We start from the raw sequence: 21,939 nt of genomic DNA, 5'->3' as shown, positions 1-21,939 counted from the left end.
GAACAAAGCCTAAAATAATGGTAGGGAGAACAAAGGCCCAAAAATAGGGCTAGATTTTAAATAAGACTCTTATAATCTCAGAAAGTTGTTAGAACAACATAATTTATGTTAGCATGCATTTTCTGAAAGATATGAAATCTGAAATTCAAATGTATGTGATTATTTAGTGACTTCAGCATTCAGTGATTTTACCAGAAAACCATTAATTTTATGAGAAACAGACCAAAAATATAAGGCAGAAATCTGTGCATTCTGTGAAAATTTGAAAACTGTATGCTGTTCAGCCACTCGTGCACACACACACACATCCCCTTATATATATTTAGCTAACTATGTATTTATATTTATTGCTATCTATCTATATAGCTATAGAGAGAGAGATATACAGGTAAATAATCAAGACTGTGTGACTGTGGTGTTGGTACATAAAATAAGGGGATGTAACCACAAAGCCAGTTTGCCTGTAACCTCCCTTAAATGGCCCATCACTGTAGTGCCTTCAGAAAGACTTTGCTGGCTAGAACTAACACATCACCTCAGCTACTCAAAATACTTGCTGTCCACAGTCTTGCACATAAACCTAGTAGATGTCTCAGCCTAAAAAGTGTTCTCCAAACCTATCTACCACACGGAAGCATACACTCAACAAAGCCATACTCTCCACTCACAAAGCTAATAACAGGGGAAGCCCTTATTCTATTCACATCCCTAAACTATGGGACTCACTACCACTAAGTCTCAATAACAATCTCCAAAAAATGTAAAATACTGATAACCAGAAAGGCACTGAGGTAACACAACAGGTAAAATCACAAACCCTTTATTGTCCAGATACAAAATGTAAACATAAATGTAGAAAAACTGTAGAAAACTGTGGAAAAAACTGACTAAGCGCTTTCACCCTCTGTCCACTTTCAAATACCAGCGTAAAGACTGTCTCAAGGACTCCTAATGATGATCCTATTCCTCAACAGGCTAACTCTAACACAAACAATCCTTCTCCCTGTGAAGATAGGTGAAGGCTGCCAGCCTAGCCAGATAGAATTTTATAGATAATTCCGTCATTTGTAAATATTAATATAAGCCACAGGCTTTAATATAAGCCACAGGCTTGTTCTCTTAAATGGAAGAAAATGCTGTTAAATGTGGAACTGAAAAAATGTAACAACAGTGCACTATACTGTAGGAAGGCTGATAAGTCAAGCATTGTGTAATTGTTTCATGTCAAAACTCAGAGCTGAGATGTCTAAATTAAGGAATTCTTCCTATTGTTTTGAAGCCAGAGTTAATGGCTAGAATTTACATGTATAATTTCTTTTATTGCTCTGGCTTCCTGACCAGCTGCAAGATCAAAAAAGCTATTAACCTCTGAGTTTCTGGGAAGCAGCGGTGGTGCAGCAGTAGCGTTGTCGCTTCACAGGAAGAGGTTCTCCCATTCAATTCTCGGCTGGAGCGCTTTCTGTGTGGAATCTGCATGTCCTCCCCGTGGTCGAGTGGCATTCAAAAGACATGCTTGAATGGACGTGCCTTCATTGAAGGTTGGGCATCAGGCTGGCACCTTGGCACCATAAAAATCGACTACCAATCATTAGCGGGTCGGAGTTCCGCTGGGGCGACCCCTAACCATGAAAAGCCGAAAGAAAAACAATATTAGACTCTGAGTTTCTGTTAGCCTGGGAAAACTGAAAATTGTTAAGAATGATGTTATGTGAAGCAACACAGTGTCATCAATTTAAAGAAAGACAATCAGAGAGCATTTAGCATTTGTCTTCAGAACATCCAACATCACCAGCACTGCCTATGCTCTATATGTAAGTTTATTTTAGAACTTTGTTTTCTCTTAGATATAGCTAGGAAATAGGAAGATTAGACTAATTGTTTTTCTGTATTGATCCAAAAAAAACCGGAAGCCCTCCTAAGTAACTAGAATCAAAAAGCAGGAGTGCAGGTAGCTTGGAGAGTTAAAACACGAACTTGCCACAGTAACCAGATAAAAAGTTTTTTATTCCAAACGCCAATACAAATCCACCATTAACGCCTTATATTTCACCTTGTGTTTTCGTCCTCATTCATTGGACTTCATCAGATGCTCTATCTAAATTCTTTAATTGTATTTATACTAATTCTAAAAACATTTAACCAATGAAATTCCTTCATTTTGTTTTCTGTATTGATGTCAGAACTATTCTACTGTATTATTTTATGCTTTTTCCTGTGTCTGAACTCTTGACTAGCACTGTGTAGTAAGAAGTATTTTTTGTGTTTTTATTATTTATTATTACATAGATTTAAACCTTTCAACTGTGGCTGTTTTGTGTAGGGATAATTTAAGCTCTAGAGTACATTGCATATATATATATAGTGATACTGTACAAAGTCACTCCAAATAAGCCTTGACTGTTCAGTTGCACTTATTTGGATAATAATATTGCACAGTATAACAGGACACCCTTTCATAAGGGCCTTTTGGTAGCTGATAAATATTAGTGGGTAGTAATAGTGATTTCTACCTTATAGGCTGGGTAAAAGGGGCACAGCTGGACAACCTTTGCCAGCCTTCCCCAGGAGTGTCTGTGTGGTTGTATATAACTCTTATCTCAGTGTGTGTGTGTCAGCTACTTGGGCAGGGACACGAAACACTGGTTGGACAGAGAGGATGCTGGAAGTTTTAGCTTGCCCACTAGGCTGTGGTCTGGACCATATAGCTGTGCCAGTAGTGAATCTTATTGGGGATCTGGAGAGAAATGGAGAAACCAGACCCAGACTGACTGTGATTTCTGTGTGCTCTTAATGGAAATTGTACTTTACTGTGTGTGTATTTGTCATCCTCCCCTATGTGGAAGCCCCTCACTGGTGTTGGTGGTGAGGACTGAGGCTCCTTGATTGCTGGACCAGTGCACGGGCATCTGTGTTTGTTATCCTCCCCTATGTGGATGCCCCTCACTGGTGTTAGTGGTGAGGACTGAGGCTCCTTGATTGCTGGGCCAGTGCACGGGCGTCACACCCCCTACCACCGCTTTCTCACACCTCTCTCTCTCGGCCCCCAAACTATTTCGGCATTGGTAATAAACAGTGAAGGCTAAGTTGTAAATAAAATGTATATAGTTTAAAACTCTTGTAACTACTGCTATCATCTCTACTCTTACACTAACACTGTTTGACACCCATGCCCATAACTAACATTCTTATGCCTATAACTTACTACTCCACCCCCTAAAGGGAAGATTACCCTGATGCAAATTGAATATCTTGTCTAACTCCCAATGTAATACAGTTATCTAAATGTTTACTCATGTATCCATGCTTACATCTGTTCCACTACAAATGCTTGTATATAATGTATTCCATTTCAACATGCCATAGTGATTGTACCAGTGTGACTGTGACACTGTGAATCCATTATTCAGTAAGCTTTTAAGTAATGTGAACCATTTCAGTATGATACTATTTATAATTATCTAATACTGCACTATCAAAGATGACACTAATGTTTAAATTTACATTGTATCTTGAATTATATTGTACCAATGGAGCTTTTCTCTCTGGACCTCAACTGAAAACAAGACCAACACCCAGCTGAACTTCCCTAGTCTAGAAATGAAAATAAAATAAAATAAACAAATGAAAAAGTTAATTAGACTGTGGTTTGTAATTACTGTGGGAGTTGGAACTTTGTGTGATTAATACTCTGCCAGATTCAGAAAACTTTACTGCATTGTGCTAATTTGTAAGACAACTGGCCACAAACATGGTGGAATTCTAAAAATCTAGCTATATGACAGGGCTATACTAAATAATTTGATCAGCCACATTATATGCTAATGACTGTATAATGAAGCACTGCATAAGATAATTAGGCAAAACAAGATGGAGGAGCAATTCATAAACATCTAAATACCACGCAGTAATTCTGCTCTCACAGTACATTTGAACTTGGCCAAATGTCCATGTTCAGATGGACTGCATCATGCTGATATATTTCAAGTTGCCACACCTATTGTAAATGGATATCTCAAGAACCCCTCATTGAAGGTGCAGTGTCATCCAACCAAACATATCATTTCGTGGCCTCCACGACATCAACATAGTGGATTGTTACATGTGGACAGGGACACCATGCAAGAAAATGTGGAAATGCGTCAGCCTCATTTGCAGCCCCATAAAAGTCGTTGAGTATCTAACACACTGGATACTAAGGTATGTGTGGCTTTACATGTATAGTTAAAGGGACCTTTCAGTGATCGACTGGGGATGCAGTGAGAGCATCTGAAGTACCTGCCTCGAAAATACTCCATAAGTTATTGGATGCCATGCTTCATTGTGTGGGACAGCATACCTGTTTCCCACATATCCCAGAGGATACAGCCAACACCATGTAGGAGTTCTATACCATAGCCCAGTTCCCTGGGGTTCTAGGAGCCTTAAGCTGTGCCCACATTGAAATAAAGCCCCACCTTGTTAACTAGGAAGGAGGTACGTCAACTGTAAAGATTATTTCTCCATCAACTGTCAGATGGTATGGAATGCACAGGGAATCATCGACAATGTATGTGTAGGTCATTAAGGCACTTTTCATAACTCCCACATATGGTACACATGTGACCTAAACAAATGTGTTCACAGGGGATGAATTCCCACCAGGACATCTTTTGGTGATGCTGGACATGCCAACCATCAGAAATCCACACAATCATGTACTATCACAAACCAGAAACATTTTAGAGCATGTTTTTGGGCAGGTGAAGGCAAATTGTTGCTGTATGGATTCATTCAGTGGTGCCATGCAGTATAACCCACCATATAAGCCAGAATACTGCCTATGCAGTCAAGGTTAGGTTACACTATATTATAGTTAAGGAATGTAGTGGAAGTGTGTTTTCAAATCCCATCATTACTTAAAAAGTAATACTATAATACACTTGAGTGGTCAGAGTTGCATGCTCCTTGATGGAGGACACGTTGGTGCAGCTGGTTTATCAAAGATTGCATTGCGTGCTCATTATTGCTTATCATTTTGTAACCTCGGACTGAATTCTTTATAACAATTGCAGTCATATTATTTTTCTGTCTCCCCTTCAGATAGCAGAAGGGCTAGAAAGCCTCTATTTGTAATAGTATAAATTCCAAGACCAAGAATAATTAGACATAGAGAAAATGATGTACAGTGACACCTGATGTTTTAATACAGCTATTCTAGTATCACCAAAAACATCTTTTTTATAAGGCTATTTGTTTAAGATCACCTATAAGTAATGCTCATTTGTGACTTGCACAGTAGAGCTGAAATGTGAGTTTACTGGTTCTTTAATAACTGTATATGCTTACATATTTACTCTGTAAATTGTCTTAGATACAAATTCAGTATTTCTCCAAAGCCAAATGATTCATCATATATAGTGTTACTAAACATGCACTTCTAGACTGCATCACACATTTGTTATTTTAGATAAAGCTTATCTAGAGCAAACTGTTCAAAACAGTAAGAACATGATGTAAAAAATAAAATGTTTGTCATTTGTTATAAAAATTATGAAAATCAAACTAACTTTAAGTGACATCTTTGTAAACAATTAGAAAATCTTAAGATAACATAAACCCAACCTGTTACAATTGGCCATAAAATGTGGGTGGGTCAGACTGCAAGTTAAGTGTTCTTTCAAACTGACTGTATGACATTTCTGAAATGCTTGCCTATTTGCAAATAGGAAAATTGAATTGCTGCTGGTTATTAAAGACACAAAATGTCATCTGCTTTTCTTATAATGTCAGTGCTACGCCTTAATATTATCATTTTCATGACAGGAAGCAGTTACAGCAGGATGGCTAGTTGAGGGACATCAGTTCTCAGCACTACAGGCAGTGGAAACTGCCACAGGAGTGGTTTCAGGGGAGGAGTTAACATCAGGGAATGACCATGCCAGACAGAGGAAGGCACAGTATGCCAAGGCACGAGCAAAAAAGCAGCCGATTTCAAATAGCTTTACAACACAACTCTATACAAGAGTTAATAAGTTGCACTACAGTAAAAGTGATGCATGAAAACATACCACACCATGCTTACCTACACATACCAGGCCACAATGTATCACCACACCATGCTTACCTGCACATAGGCAGGCCACAATGTATCACCACACCATGCTTACCTACACATAGGAAGGCCACAATGTATCAGACATACACAATCCAAGTAACAATGTACAAAGGGCAGGGCACAGTTATCCTCCTTTGCACAAATGGACAAGGAAGCACAGGGGTGTATGTTTTACACAGGGAAGTCTGTGAGTAGTAAAGTGCAGCAAAAGAAATGTGCTTTTATGTGTAATGTGAAAACCAGATTGGGCGGGGTTAATGAGAAAGGCCAGGTTCATTATTGGATGTGCTGGGGTCTGTGGTGGTGTGTGCATCTGTGTGTCAGTCTGTAGGGACACAGACTCACACTTGCTGCAGATCAGTCTACCAGATAGGTCCAGGACATGTATGACAGAGGATTCAGCTTCCTGTGCATATCCCTGCATACTAGAGTTGACCCTGCCAGTAGTTGTACTAGCTGTACCACGACTTTGGTTATTTTATTTTACATTTGTTAACTGGGGGGGTGTCTGACTGAGGTGAAAAGGCCCTTTTTCAGCAGAAACCCGGGAAGAAAAGCTCCACATAGAAAGATTACAGATACATTTAGATATTTAGACATAAGTATACACACAAATTACAATAGGCATGTTTTTACAGTGGTATGCAGCACATCAACAGTTACAGTGGAGAGAACAAACACGAAAATATTAATTTAAAAATGAAAGTAATTAATAGATTTGTGGTGTACAGATGAAATTTGGAACATAGGTAGAATACATAAATAGTACACAGGTACAGTACATACATTGTACATTAGCCAGTGTTTGTGAGTAAGAGTGAAAACTATTACCAAGTACTCTAGGTTAAGTATGTGTACCTTATCTGCTTTCACTAGCCTGGGGAACAATCATGGCATTGCCAGCTTTGCTTGTGATGTTGCCTAATGAGGTTTTTAAAGAAGGCTTTGGATGATGTGTTTTGTATGCTAGTGGGGACAGAGTTCCATTTTTAGCCAGTGAACTACTATATAGTGCATCTCCAAAGCTATTGTAGCTATTGGTGACTTCTAGTAGTAGTTTGCTTGATGATCTAAGAGGCCTTTTGGCTGAGTGATTGTGTACTAGGTTTTTGAGGGCAGGACACTTATTGGGGAGGTAATAGAATGACAGAGGCAGAGCTGATTGTAGGTTAGGAGGTTGGGCAGTTCAAGCCAGTGGAGCTGTCTCAAAGCAGTACAGTGATGAGTTCTATACGAGCAATTTGCAGCAATGTGGGCAGTTCTGTTATAGCAGGCTTCCATTTTGCTTAGTTCAGTTTTGTTGAGATTAGTCAAAATGGGAGATGCATAGAGTAGGGTGGATAGAAGTTGGGAGTGAGCAATGGCTGACCTTATGTTGTTGGTAAGAAATGGTTTGATACGACAGAGTGATCCTAGTTTGGCATGTACTTTTTAAATAGTTAAGTTGAGATGACTATAAAATTTTAGGTGGGAGTCTATGGTTATTCCCAATAGCTTAGCCTGTGCCACTGGAGCAAGTGGAGTAGCATTTGTGGAGTAGATAGTGAATTGACTTGTTAGTGTTTTTGTTAGAACTGGTTATAATCATAAGCTGAGTTTTCTTTGGATTGAGGATGTGCTGGGCATTGGTAAGGTAGTTTTCAACATCAGAGAATGCTAGTTGAGTTGTTTGCAGGAGGGTGGGAATGTTTTGTGCAGCACAGATTAAGGTAGTATCATCTGCATACTGAATGATAGATGCATGCTGTGTGGAGGTATGGAGGTCATTTGTGAAGACTGTGAATAATAGTGATCCTAAGATAGAACCCTGTGGGACTCCTATAGTTATGAGCAGCTGAGGAGAGAGAGAATTTTACCATTTCACTGCTTGGTACCTGTCAGTTAAGCAGCTTTGGAACCAGGTAAGAGTGGAATTTGATAGGTGATATTGGTTTAGTTTGTTTAGCAGGATTTGGTGTGAGACTGTGTCAAATGCATTGGACATATCCAAAAAAAGAGTTGACACCTGCAGGTTTTGAGACAGTTTACTGTGTCTGTGAAGCAGAGGAGGGCTGTAGTGGTACTATGGGCAGGTCTGAAACCATTTAGAGTAGGTGACAGGATATTGCTGTCTAGGAGATATTTTAGCACCTGGGTATGGATGCATTTTTCTAGGATTTTGGCCGGGGGGGGGGGGGGAGTAAGCAATGGGTCTGTAGTTAATAAGATCAGTGGAGGTCCCGCCTTTAAGTATGGGTGTAACATAGGATATTTTCCAGAGTTTGGGCACATTTCATCACTTGATCTGTTTTGATGGAGATTGGGATAGCAATAGCATCTGCTGTGAGTTTCAAGAAATAGCTGGGGAGTAGGTCGGCTGCTGTTGATGAGGTTTTTAGTTTGGAAAGAATACCTTTGATTGAAATGGTAGAAACTGTTTTCAGGGTAAAGCTTGTATAATTGTTATTTGTGTTGAGGGGGATAGTCAGGTAGGAACTGTCCTGGGATACTAAGGATAGAATTGAGTTCACAAAGTGGGAGTTGAATTGTGTTTCAATGGGAACTTTAGTGTCAGGGGTGGTTGGTTTGGGGATAGCCTTTCGGATGGGTTTTAGTAGCTGGTTTACATTTTTCCAACATTTTTGGGAGTTGTTTTGGTATTTAGTTTGTAATGTCATGTAGTAGGATTGTTTTGTCCAGCCTAGTGCATTTTTTTGCACGGTTGCGCAGTTCTTGGTACTTAGTTAGGCTTTGTGTTTCTTTGGTTTTTTGATAGTAAAGTCAGGCATTGTTTCTGGACTTGAGGATTTGTTTGGTTTCTTTACTGAGCCGGGGGTTTGTAGAGGTTCTAACCGTGATTTTCCACAATACAGCAACAGTGTCTAGGTGTTGTAGAAATATTTTGTTGAAATATGCAACAGCCTGGTCAAGTGGGAGGGTTTTTAGGGGGGGTCCAGTCACAGTTACATAGTAAAGTATTGAGGACCTCAGGAGAGAAATTTTTTGTGTTTCTAGTGGATTTATAGTTAGTGGTTTTGCATATGCTTGTTCTACTACATATAATGTATCATGGTCACTTAAGGTGTCTGGGAGACTGCCTGTGTGAGGGTACAATGTGGGGTTATTAGTTAGGACCCAGTCAAGGATGGATTCCCTTTTGGATTTTTTATCACATCTATTTGGAATTTGGACTAGCTGCTGGTGGCCATGGAGATTTATTAGATTACTGTTATTAGATTATTATTGGTTAGATACTGGTGTGCTACATGATCTGGAAGAACCTCATGTTGATCTGAATCAAACGCAGGAATGGTTAAGGATAGGCAAATTCAAACCATGAGATGAAAGGTTAATATTGGTGGCCCAAGATAGTGGGCTACGTACACACTGGTTTACAAAGTCCATTGAATATGTGGGAGAAACAGACAAATGTAGGTTTTGTAAAATAGAACTGGAAACAGTCACATGCCTCATTGTTAGTTGTGACATACTAATTGCAGAAGGGCTGTATACTGAAAGGCATAATAATGTGGCAAGACTTTTGCAGTGCATATTGTGCAAACATTATGGTACTGAAGTGCCTGACAAACACTGGATCCATGAGCCACAAAGCATCACAGAAAATGATGAAATCTACATCACATGGGATCAGCTATTACCAACAGTTGAAAAGATAGATGCTAGAAACATGGATATAGTGGTCCAAGAAAAGAAAACAAAAGTAGCATTGATCATTGAAATCCCTACACCCAGTGACTACAGTGTCTTGCATAAAGACAGACACAAAGTCATAAATTATCTGGATTTGCTGGCAGAAATGAGAGCAATGTAAAAGAAAGATAACCAGACAGTTCCAATAGTAGTAGGAGCAACAGGTCTTATAAAAATAATGTACAATTGTATTTATGTATGTTAACAATCCATGTAAACCCATACGAATTGCAGGAGGAGTCATTACTGGACACATTTCAGGCGCTGCAGAGAGGACTTTTGACTGACATCAAGGATTGAAACAATACTAATTTCATGAACTTTAATGTACTTTGACTTAGGAATGGGGTCCATTCCCATCATACTATTAGAAACCCAAAAGATCTGGAGAAATAAGAGAGGGACTCTGGGGAGGTGGTACTGCCCTTAAGCGAGGACAGCAACTCCTCGACCTCTGTAAGTGGCAGTTTGGTTGATAGCCTACCACTGTTTTACCCTATGTTCCTGTATCAGAGATTCTGTTCGGTGGATGGCAGCAAGGATCAGGTATGTGGCTCTCAGACAGACCATTTCATAGGCATGGTCTTGAATACCCACAGCATTAACACTGCTGACAATTTCAGCCCAGGCATGGTTACAGAAGGCTGGTTAGTAGAAAGGATAGCAAAAAGACATCACCCATGGAGATGGACAGCTTCAAATACCAGCTCATTCTTCGCAACTGTAAACTTGGGTTTGTGGGTGGAACCTATTTTTTACCTATAGCTCTGTTGGCATGGAAAACAATGGAATTAACAGACTTGTTCCAGCATGGCTGTTAATAATCCTTACAATACTACTATCCTAATAGGTCATATAATATATTGTATTGTGCCCGGCAGAGAGATATCTGTATCCACAATCATGGATGCACATATGTTGAGATGCAGTCACTGGAGCCACTCAGGAGAGAGGATGGCAACCACATCTCTGATGAGCACCATTATCAACCGTCTTATGTGGACCTCCCTGCCAATGAGTGCTAGGGACAGATTCAGACATCAGTCTACTGTAGGCCAGCACTCTTCCCTGATCTACAGTGTCCCTATCAACATGTAGTCAGGACCATGGCTATGAAATGGTCTGCCTCAAGGCCACAGACATGGGCATAGATTGTGTACTTAGCACATATTCTCAACAGCACAAGCACATAACTGTAACTGAATAACAGCCCCTAACTACAATAGCACTGTTAAAATGTTAAGGCTAATTACATACGTGCAAAACAAACACCACCAGAGTAGTACTCAATATTATTCTCAGTATGAGCTTACTACAATCAGTACACTTGCAGTGTAACCCTTAATGTACTTTTGAACACTTACAAGTACTGACAAACCGGCAACTCTAATAGGTCTTAAAGAGCAGACACAAAGCTACCATTGTACAAAGAAATACATATGTAAAAACTAGTACTCACCTTATTTAAGCAGGTATCATTTTTAGGTGCTGCAAAGTGTGCTTCTGGCTAACATTAAAGATTGAAACAATACTAATTACTTTAACTGTACTTTGACTTAGGAATGTGGTCCATTCCCATCACGGTATTAGAAACCAACAAACTAGGGAATTACCCCTTAAATCACTATATGGATAGCCAACTAGCTCACCAATAGAATGTACACAGTCAAAGTTGGGGATTAATACCTCTAACAACAGACCAGTTACAAATGGGGTACCACAAAGATCTGTGCTAGGCCCTCTACTATTTGGAATCTACTTCGCTGAAGTCCAGGAGAAGCAGATGGCATGTGGCTTATCAAGTTTGCTGATGATTGCAAACTGGGTGCAATCAAGTCGCTTAATGACATCAACATATTACAAAGGGGCTAACACAAACAAAAGACCGGTGCCAAAGCCAAAGAAAAGCACACAGCAACCAACCTCATTGGCTGAAGTAATAATTATAAATAACTCAGGTAAGTGCTTTCGTGACTGCACTTCATCAGACCACACAAAAAATTCTTAAAACAACACCTTATATACATTTTTAATTAAAAACATTCATTAAAACATATTAATAGAATTCAAATTAATAACCATAACAATCTATGTAAGTGTTAATGACATACTTTTCTAACTTTCAATGCTGGTTTCAGTGGTAGATTCCTATTAAGGCCATAGCCCTTGTAGGCTTGTAACAAAATAATCCATTTGATTTCATTATTTTCAGTATTATCAATTATACTACCACCTCTCAAAATTCTTATAAGTCAACTGCAAAACCATAAACTCAAAACTATGTCCATTATGCCCCCCAAGTTCTCTAAAATTCCTCTTTTAAACTTCTGTTGGTTTTCCCAACATAATAACATGGACAGTCTCTACACATGGCTAAATAAACTAGATTTCTACTTTTACAGTCCGCATATATATTAGGAGAATATTTTAAATTGGTCATCAGATGAATGAATACATTTTTGGTAGTTATGGATTTACAGGCTTTACAAGTTTTACATGAGAATGTCCTTACCATATCTGAAACTGGTCTCATATTATTTTTCTCTCTACCATAACACCATTGTCTTTTTCACAATAAGCCATTCTTAAAGCAAAAGATACAGACATCACCCACTACATTCCTCAACCCTTCATCTGCTCATAGGATAAGCCAATTCCTTCTAATAGTATCACATATCACATTAATATTACTAGAGTATGTTAGGATGACCTTTACATAATTTTTATCCTTTTTGTTTCTACCAACTGTCTCACCATCCTCCAAGCTCTCGTTATTCTAGAAAAAATAACGCTTCTCTTTATTTTTTCTCATTAATTTTACTTGATTTAGTACTTCTGTAACATCATTGCTGCTATACCCCTCTCTATAAATTCATTACTCATAGAACTGGGCATATTTTCTAATTCTAAGTTATTAGTATGTAACCTTGATGCTCGTAAAAATTGTCCCTTCAATATCTTATACTTGTGTGATGCAAAATTTTATTCTTCCAACAAGTCTTAAGCCTACCAATTTCATTTCTAGAGGTCTTTACATCTATAAAATAAATATTATCATATGCTATGTTAGGTGTGAATGTTAAAAAATCAGTACTTCTATTGACCCCATCCAGAAACCTCTAAAGTTCATCGAACGTACCACATCACAGCAAAAATAAAAATGTCATCAACAAGCCTCTTGTAATATACTATTCTTTCATTAGCCCAGTTATTACAGCACAAACATCATTTGCATTCTCATTACAGTTGTGGGGGGGATGCATGCTTGCTGTGTATTTAAGAGTCACAAGCTGGCCATGTTTTGTTTATTTCACTTACTATCATAAACATAGACCATACTCATGATAGGTGGCTATATTGGGTGGTCTGACAGAAAGAGGATGTGTGTGAAAGCAACTGTGAATTGTCACTGTGGCACAGTGAGTAGGACAGCCATTTTAGTAGTTTGCTCTGGTTGAGTTATTGGCTATGTTTTTTTTTCTAAGTGGAGCTGGCAAACCCTCCCTGTCTGTGTGTGCATCACTCTGGTTAACCCCAGCACCTCAGAAACATGCTGCAGGTGAAATGGAATTCATCCATGTTCCCTGAAGGTGAATGCACAGTGTGTATGTGTAAAAACTATCACTGATTTTTTACTGTAGCAGTATAATATGCAGTTAACAAGAAATTATATTTCAAAAGTAAGGCAAATAATACATCACAGAATATTCAGAAATGTAATGCTTCTAGGAATCTGGTGGCCCCATACCCCAGACTGTATTAATGGATATAGATGTAGACTTAGTGGAGGCCTGTGCCTTCAATTGAGCTCACTCTAAAACCAGTCCTGCTCAGATGTGTGTACATTGGCCAGCTATCAGGAGTTGACTAGCTGTCTATGTCGTTTGATTTCGCCGTAAAAAGGATAGAATATGTCATGTTACAATTGAGAGCCTGGTTGCAATTAAATAAAAAATAAAAAAATGTTTGCGATCTACATGTGCGCTATGCTCTTTATGGAAATAAGAAACATACTACTGAAACAAAGGCTAATATACGTTGGTTTACATATTTTCAATTAGCTCCAAATGAGTTGAGTGATCTGCTCTATGGGAAGAAAGGGATGTTATAGCTTATAAGATGACTACCCGTCTCGCCAGATATCTTGTTTTCATGACAGTGGATTGATTGGCAGGCTAAGGAGGTCTGCCGCTTTACAAAAGTTGGATTGGTTTGCTAATATGTAAATTAGAAAGGATGGGACTGGTGGAATGAATGCTTATGTTATTCTCTGAATTTGTGATTGGTCAGTAACAAAATGCTGGTTTTCTACGACTGGTTCTTGTCCGTGTTCTGGACCTATTGAAAAACATGACACAATTTGTCTAGGTATGTTTGGCAGCGCAAGGAAGCACTTCGACTCTGTGAATAGAACCTACGTGATTGGCGGAATGAGTGTTGGTACGCATTTATAAAGGAGATGACTGGTTATTTATGTTGCCTGTTTCTGCTGCAAACAGGACAGAATTTGTCATGTTGCAACTAAGAGCCTGGCTGTAGGCAAAATATTCTTTGTGATCTACATATGCGTTATGTATTTTATGAAAGTAAGAAACATATTACCAACACGAAGGTTGACACATGCTGTTACTTATATATTTTCTTTCAGCCCCAAATTAGCTGAGTGATTCACTTTATGTGAAGGAAGGAATGTATGAAAAGACTTACTTGCTTTGCCAGACATCTTATTTGCATGATGTGAATTGATTGGCAAGTTAGGGAGGCTTGCTATTTTATACAAAAATTGGACTGGTTCGTCAGCATGGAAATTAGACTGGTGGTATGAATATTTATGCTATTTTATGAATTTGTGATTGGGCAGTAGCTCGATAATTTATACATTGTAAGACCATCCTGTCTGAATGCAGGATTGCATTTGCATCACTATGAAAGGACATGATTGGTCAAAAGAGAAAGTCTGCTCCTTCGCTAGAAAATTATTGGTCTTTTTTTGAGACTTTTGATTTGATGGAATTTACAACTGAATTTATCATACTAAAGTTGTTACTACGCTTGATTGGCTACATGTAAATAGTTCCTTGTAAAGTTAGAAATCTATTGGTTATACCTCTTTTTAAAAGTAAGATTAACAGTCCTAGTTTTACGATCTGAAGAAGGCATATTGCCAAAAGCGCTTATCGGACCGAGTTTTATTTTTTTTACTGCTGCTCTCTTTTTTTGTGGAATAAATATCATTGGTTTTATCTTTATATTTCTTTGGAATTTTGCTGAGGTGGATTACCGGAGGTCTCTTCTTTTTTGGCTTACAGAGCAGGTCAAATTCCAAAACACATGCTCAGTGCAAGTGGTCACTTACATAGACAGCAAGTCTTTTAGAATTGAGTCCAATGACTGTGGTACCATAAATCCTAAACCTCCAAACAAACGTAGGCAAAATGTAAAGACAGAAATAGACCTTCCCACTGATCTTTATCTGTAAATCATAAATCTTTAGACAGGAAACAACACAGACACATTTATATTACCCAGAAACTGCCTTTGCATTTTGAAGCAAGAGAGGACAGGAGATAGAATAGAAGAAAAGAAGAAGGTTTTGCACAGAAAATGTCAGATTTTAATAACCTTTTCTTTCTTTTCACATATTCGGTTCTATGTGCAGTGACATTTTAAAACCATAATATTTAGACAGGTCTTAATTTTACAAAGTGAATGTTTAAGCTGTTATTCGCATGTAATGATTTCCAGATTTGGGCAATGTATCACCAGTAACTTATTGCAGGGTATTAAATTTAATTCCTCACACTTCTACAGAGCTACAGTGTGCACCTTTATTTAGTACTAATGTTACACTGTCATATCAATAACAGGGCCCCTAATAATAAAACACAGGAAAATGAGCATTGTGTGCTACTAATGTGTTCTAATATTCCTTTGAAGAATACGAACACAACAACACTAAACTGAATAAATAAAATAAGGATGAGAATTTGATTATTAGCTTTGTATAGATTTTATACGTCCTATTATTCAAGTTTGTACAACACAGTCTCTACTGTTTTGAAAGCTGCTATTAATGTTATGTATAGAAAATGAAGTTTTCCCTGCTGTTAGTGATAGAGAATTTATTATTTTTATTTTTATAAATAATATGAATATACACATTTTAAAATTAATTAATTGTTTAATTATTGTAAGTCATGTGACAAATGTGTATATTTAAACAAGTGGTCCTGTGTGCTTTTTTGTATTCTGAAGAAGTCATTGCTGACAGCTGACGGAAGTGCTAAATAAAGGTTTCTGTTTGTGAGCCATATTGCTCTTCCTTATTTTATTTATTCTTTTGAAGAATATTTAAAAGGCAAGTGAATGCAGGCATGTATACAATTTCCCACACCACACACATGCAAGGACATACGCCGAGTGTTAACCCACCCCCACCCCCACATATTGGATGAAACAAACTAATGTTTTGGCAGGTATCGGAGTTTTATTTCGTGTAACATTTTTAATGCTGAAAATTTCATAAAGAAATGTGAGTCAGTCCCACAGGTTAATGTTTTTCAATGAACCACAGAATTTAATTGCAAAAATGCATGTGCACAAGTCTGCTGAGTGATAACAAAAACTCAGGCATATTCCAAATATGATGTGCTGATAAACATCTGCAGTGTAGAAAATGCAGAGTTTGTAAATACTGAACAGTAAATCAAGATGTTTTGTTTGTTCTGGAAGATGCAATGAAAAAAGAGGTATTCCGTATCTCTAAATGGGCCCCTAGATGTATCAAATATACCTGGTTTTAATTTATTGCATTGAGAATAATCAGATTTCTTGGCAAAATATGTTTTGACTAAATTCAGGTTCTTTCTTATTGTCACAAGGAAAACATCCCAAGTACATTTAAATCAGTAGCAGATTTAATGAATCTTCATTACAAGAGGGACTAGTTTGTTCATGCAAATGTATGGTATTAAAAACGGTAATTTCCTGAAATGCTTTCACAGGGTAGAGATATAATAATATGATAGGCACATGTCCTGAAAATAATTATGTACTGACCATAGGAAATACTCCACTGAATTCTGAGTAGAGAGAAAAGCAATCATGGTTTAACACATTATGCAGACAAAAGGCTAGGAAAATCGTCACTGTTTTAAATTCTAGACACAGTTAAATATATCAATAACCAAGAGATGTAATAGGGAAAAAAAATATGTTGTTTCTGTTGTTTACTAGTTATTGTTAAAATCTAAGAAAGTAAACAAGAAAAAGCTGCTATATAGCTGAAATGTTTAAAGTCGCCAAGTTTTTTTTTTTTTTTTTGCTGTTTTACAGTGACAACAAAGTTAAATATTGAACCTTCTACTTGACAAAATGATACATTTCTTCTGTTCATTTTTGCTTATGTATTTATTTATTTATTACATTTTGTTAACAGGGAAAGTCTACTCGGTCTAGGTGAGCCCACTTTCAGTAGAGGCACTTGGAGAAAAGCTCTACATAACAAATGCCAACATCCTAGCTGACAGGTTTAGTGCAAACTTCTCCCCCCCCCTCCCCACCAAAAGGGAAAATATCTATCCCAACAGAGTGCTACCCCCCTGACATCTCAGATGCTCAGGTAAGAGCCGCCCTCTCCAAAGCAAAAAACACAGCATCAATGGGACCAGATGGTGTCCCGGGCTGCGTCCTACATGAACTCCAAGAAGAGCTAAACCCAAACATAAAACTACTGTCCAATCTTAGCCTTACTACAGGATATGTACCCAAAGAGTGGCGTACAGCAACAGTGGTCCCGCTCCAGAAAGGTGGTGCCTCAACGGATCCTGGAAACTATCACCCCATAAGCCTGACTAGCTTGATCTGCAAAGCTATGGAAAGGATCATCTTGGACCTCATAAATAAAGATACTGGGGACCTACAGACACTGGATCCTACCCAGTTTGGCTTTGTTAAGGGCAGATCCTGCCTCTTAAACCTGGTCGATTTCTTTGAAACAGTCACCAAGGCCATTGACGAGGGGAAGGTGGTCCACACAGCCTACCTGGACATCGCAAAACCCTTCGATACAATACCCCACTTGGGCATTATAGATAAGCTCACCAGTTTAAATATAAACCCCTATGTCACTAGATGGGTTGCAAACTGGCTCAAGGACAGAACCCATATGGTTAGAATTGCTGGAGCCATGTCAGACTCCAAACCAGTTACAAGTGGTGTCCCACAAGGCTCAGTCCTGGGACCTCTCTTGTTCGGTATATATTTCTCGGCAGTACAGGCCAACATGGAAGGACTGTGGCTGACCAAGTTCGCAGATGACTGCAAACTGGGTGCCATAATCAACTCTCCAGCCGACACAAGCATCCTCCAAAAGGGCCTCATAGAAACAGACAACTGGTGCCAGAGCCATGGCCTCAAGCTAAACACCAAAAAGTGTATAGTCATCCCCTTTGGCAAAAACAAAGTGCCCACAAATTACCACATAGGTGGTAATCCATTAAGTACAGAAGAAGTCATTAGGGACCTGGGGAAACAAGTTGATAGCAATCTCTCATTTGACAACCACGTGGCCAAAGTGGTTAGAAAAACATTTTATATAGCCCACCTAATCATGAAGGGATTCACATCTAGATCAGGGGAGGTCATCGTGCCTCTTTACTCATCCCTCATCAGGCCCATAATTGAGTACAATGCCCCTTTTGGGATGTACCTTACCAGACATCTGCAGCAACTGGAAAGATCCCAAAAGTACCTCACCAAGAGGATCAAAGGGCTCAAACAGATGCCATATGCTGCCCGGTTAAAGAAACTCCAGCTCTACTCAGTGGCATACCGCCTGCTCAGAGGCGATCTGTGCCTGACGTATAAAGCCATGTCCAACCCGGAATTAATGGACATGCTGCACCTCAGAAAATCCAAATCCCATCGAGCTACGCGCTCGAGAGACTTGAACCTCAGCACTGAAACAAACAGGACATGCTGGAGGGACAGATTCATAACCCAGAGGCTCCCTTCACTCTGGAATAAAATCCCAGTCCAGGTTAGGCAGAGCCCCACATTGACTCTCTTCAAGAGGAATCTTGTTGAGTGGATGGGAGATCGTAGGTTTACCCCAGCTATCAATTCTGTGTCACTGTTAGACAGAGGCACAGTATACCAACCTCAAAAAAAGGCATAGCAAAATTAATTTAAAATGGGTGGCGAAAGCCAAACACACTCTGGCTAGGCTTATAAATGCCCTAGGGCAGATAGTCTAGTATGAACCTATGAACCTATAACATTAATAGTACATACAAGAAAAAGCACAATATACAGTGTACATAGTCTCAATGCAAGGAAATAAATATTAACATAATGGTACAAGTTATTTACAAACATTACAAATCAACATTGTGTACAATTTGATCACTGAGGATGGAGTTAGGTAGGGTAGCAGTTTTGATTGTTAATTGTTGAAGTTTTGTAGGCATAACCAGTTGAATTCAGCAAGTCAGAGAGAGCTCCTAAGTACTGACATTGTAGAGGGTTATAGTAGTAGAGCCAGTGTTAGTAGGTACTATTTTGGCACAAGTACACTGCCAGAGAGAAAGAGAACTGTGATCTGAGAGACTTCTTAAAGAGAACAGGATTACTGATTGTTCTGACAGAAGGTGGGAAGGCATTCCATAGTTTTCAGATAGTAAAAGAGTACAGTATTAGACCAGCTGCAAGGTTAGGTTTTTCAACTTTCAGCATCATTGTGTTTTTGGATCTTAGTGGCCTGTTAGGGTGGCATGAAGTCACTAAGGAGGAGAGGGAGGGGCAAGTTGAAGGCTTGTATATATGAGTTTATGTACAGTGGTTAATTGTGAATAATTGAGGTAGTGTGGGAGTTTGAACCAGTTTAGCTGTTGTAGAGATAAGCAGTGATGTGCTGATTTTTTTTAATTTGTTACAAATTTGGCAATTTTGTTGTAACATGAGTCCAGTTCGTTTTTTAGGGAGGACTGGATATTGGTGAGGATTGGGGCACCGTATAGTAGAGCTGGTAGCTGGAAGGATGATGCTATAACTTTTTTAGCAGTAATATTAAGGTAGTATTTGTGTCTATACAGGGTACCCAATTTTTTTTTTTTTTTTAGTTTCTATGGATATGGAGGTCGAATGTTAGATTTTAATCAATAAAAACTCCTAGCAGTTTGGTACATGGAATGAATTCAATGATAGTATTATTAACGGACTGGACAGCAAAATCATTCTTGCTCAGAGCGGTAGATTTTTTATATATCAGAATATTAGAAGTTTGGTTTTATTGGGATTTACAGTGAGATGGTTTGACATCCAAGTTTCGGCTGAAGTGAAAGCATTTTTTGTAACTCAGATATAGATTTGGCAGTACAGATGATTGTAGAATCATCTGCATATTGGATAACTGTGCCATTCAAGAGGGAATACCTTACTGATAATTGCCATAGCATGAATTTCAACTGTTTCCAGGTCGAGAAAAATATTTTTTACAGGTTTTAGTTGTAGTGTTTATAATTCTAATCTTATTATGCTTTATGTGTAGGACATTAACAAAATAGTACAAGATAGGTACTAGAAAGTTGATAATTATGCATGTAAATGCATGGCGTGAGTTCTACCATTCAAGCACTCCAGTCAGTAAGTGTGTTCATTTTTCCTACACCTTATGTCTATCCTACTGAATTATTTCTTGGTGTAAATCTGAAGTTAAAATGACCCCACTTTCTTAAGCAGAAAAAACTTTGATTTCTAGATGGTAGGATAATTCAAAGGATGAAGTGTTACACTTATGTTGAAATATCAACAAATGTAAGTGTCACAATGGATTTTATGTAGTAGAATTATTTTGGACACTGCAAGTGACAACATGGATTTCTGTATTTCAGATCAGAAACATTTACAGCAAACTGTATAATGTCATAAGTTAGATAGGCTTGTAGTGCTGCTTTGTTCTGAAACAATAGAATTGCCTTGGTCTGTTCTCTGTAATCCATGATGGATATAGTTTGCTTGTATAACTATGCAAATGAAGTCAAGAGAAAGTGACGAATATGTAAGAAAAATACTAATAGTCTCTAAATAATAACTGAATATTTCTACTGTCAATCTAAAATGTGAAATAGGTTCACAGATTCATAGGTAGGTACTAGGCTATCTGCCAGAGGGCATTTATAAGCCTAGCCAGAGTGTGTCGGCTTTCGCCGCCCCGTTGATTAATTAACTGATCCTCTGTCAAGCAGAGCCAGTGAAGTGATCCCAGGGGTGTATTTTCTGTTACCCATCCACTCGTCAAGGTTTCTCTCGAGTGTTAGTGAGGGGCTCTGCCTGATGTAATTTGGAATTTTGTTCCAAAGCATGGGGAGTCTCTGTGACAGGAATCTATCCCTCTAGCATGTTCTATTTATTGTAGTGGTGAGATTTAGCTCACTAGAGCACATGGCTCGCAGTGACTTGGATTTCTTTAAGTGGAGCATGTCCATCAATTCTGAGTTGGACATGGCTTTGTAAGTCAGGCAGAGATTACCTCTGAGTAAGCGATATGCCACTGAGTACAGCTGGAGTTTTTCAGTCAAGCTGTATAGGACATATGTTTGAGACCAGTAATCCTCTTGGTGAGGTACTTTGTGGTCTTTCCAGCTGTTGGAAGTGTCTTGTGAGGTACATCCCAAATGGGGCATTGTACTCTATGATGGGTCTAATGAGTGATGAGTAGAGGGGCACTATAAACTCTTTATTTCTAGATGTGAACCCTTTAGTAATTAGATGGGCCACATAGAAGGATTTCCTAACTACTTTGGCAATATGATTGTCAAGGAGAGATTACTATCTACCTGGGTCCCCAGATCTCTTATTACCTCTTCTGTATTAAGGGAGCTGCCACCTATGTGGTAATTTGTGGGTGTTTTGTTTTTCCCAAATGGAATGACTATGCATTTTTTGGCATTTAGCTTGAGGCCATAACTTTGACACCAGGTGTCCATCAAAGTAAGACCCTTTTAGAGGATGTCCATGTCAGCCGGAGAGTCAATTATGGCTCCCAGTTTGCAGTCATCGGCAAACTTGGTTAACCATAGTCCTCCTGTGTTTGCCTGTACTTCTGAGAAGTATATGCCGAACAGTAGGGGTCCCAGGACCGAGCCTTGCGGGAC

The sequence above is a fragment of the Protopterus annectens genome, chromosome 6.part0, assembly GCF_019279795.1.
Source record: "Protopterus annectens isolate FY-2018-M chromosome 6.part0, PAN1.0, whole genome shotgun sequence".
NCBI classification, from domain to species: Eukaryota; Metazoa; Chordata; order Ceratodontiformes; family Protopteridae; genus Protopterus; species Protopterus annectens.
The sequence above is the reverse complement of the archived record's forward strand: the minus strand, read 5'-3'. Positions refer to the sequence as shown.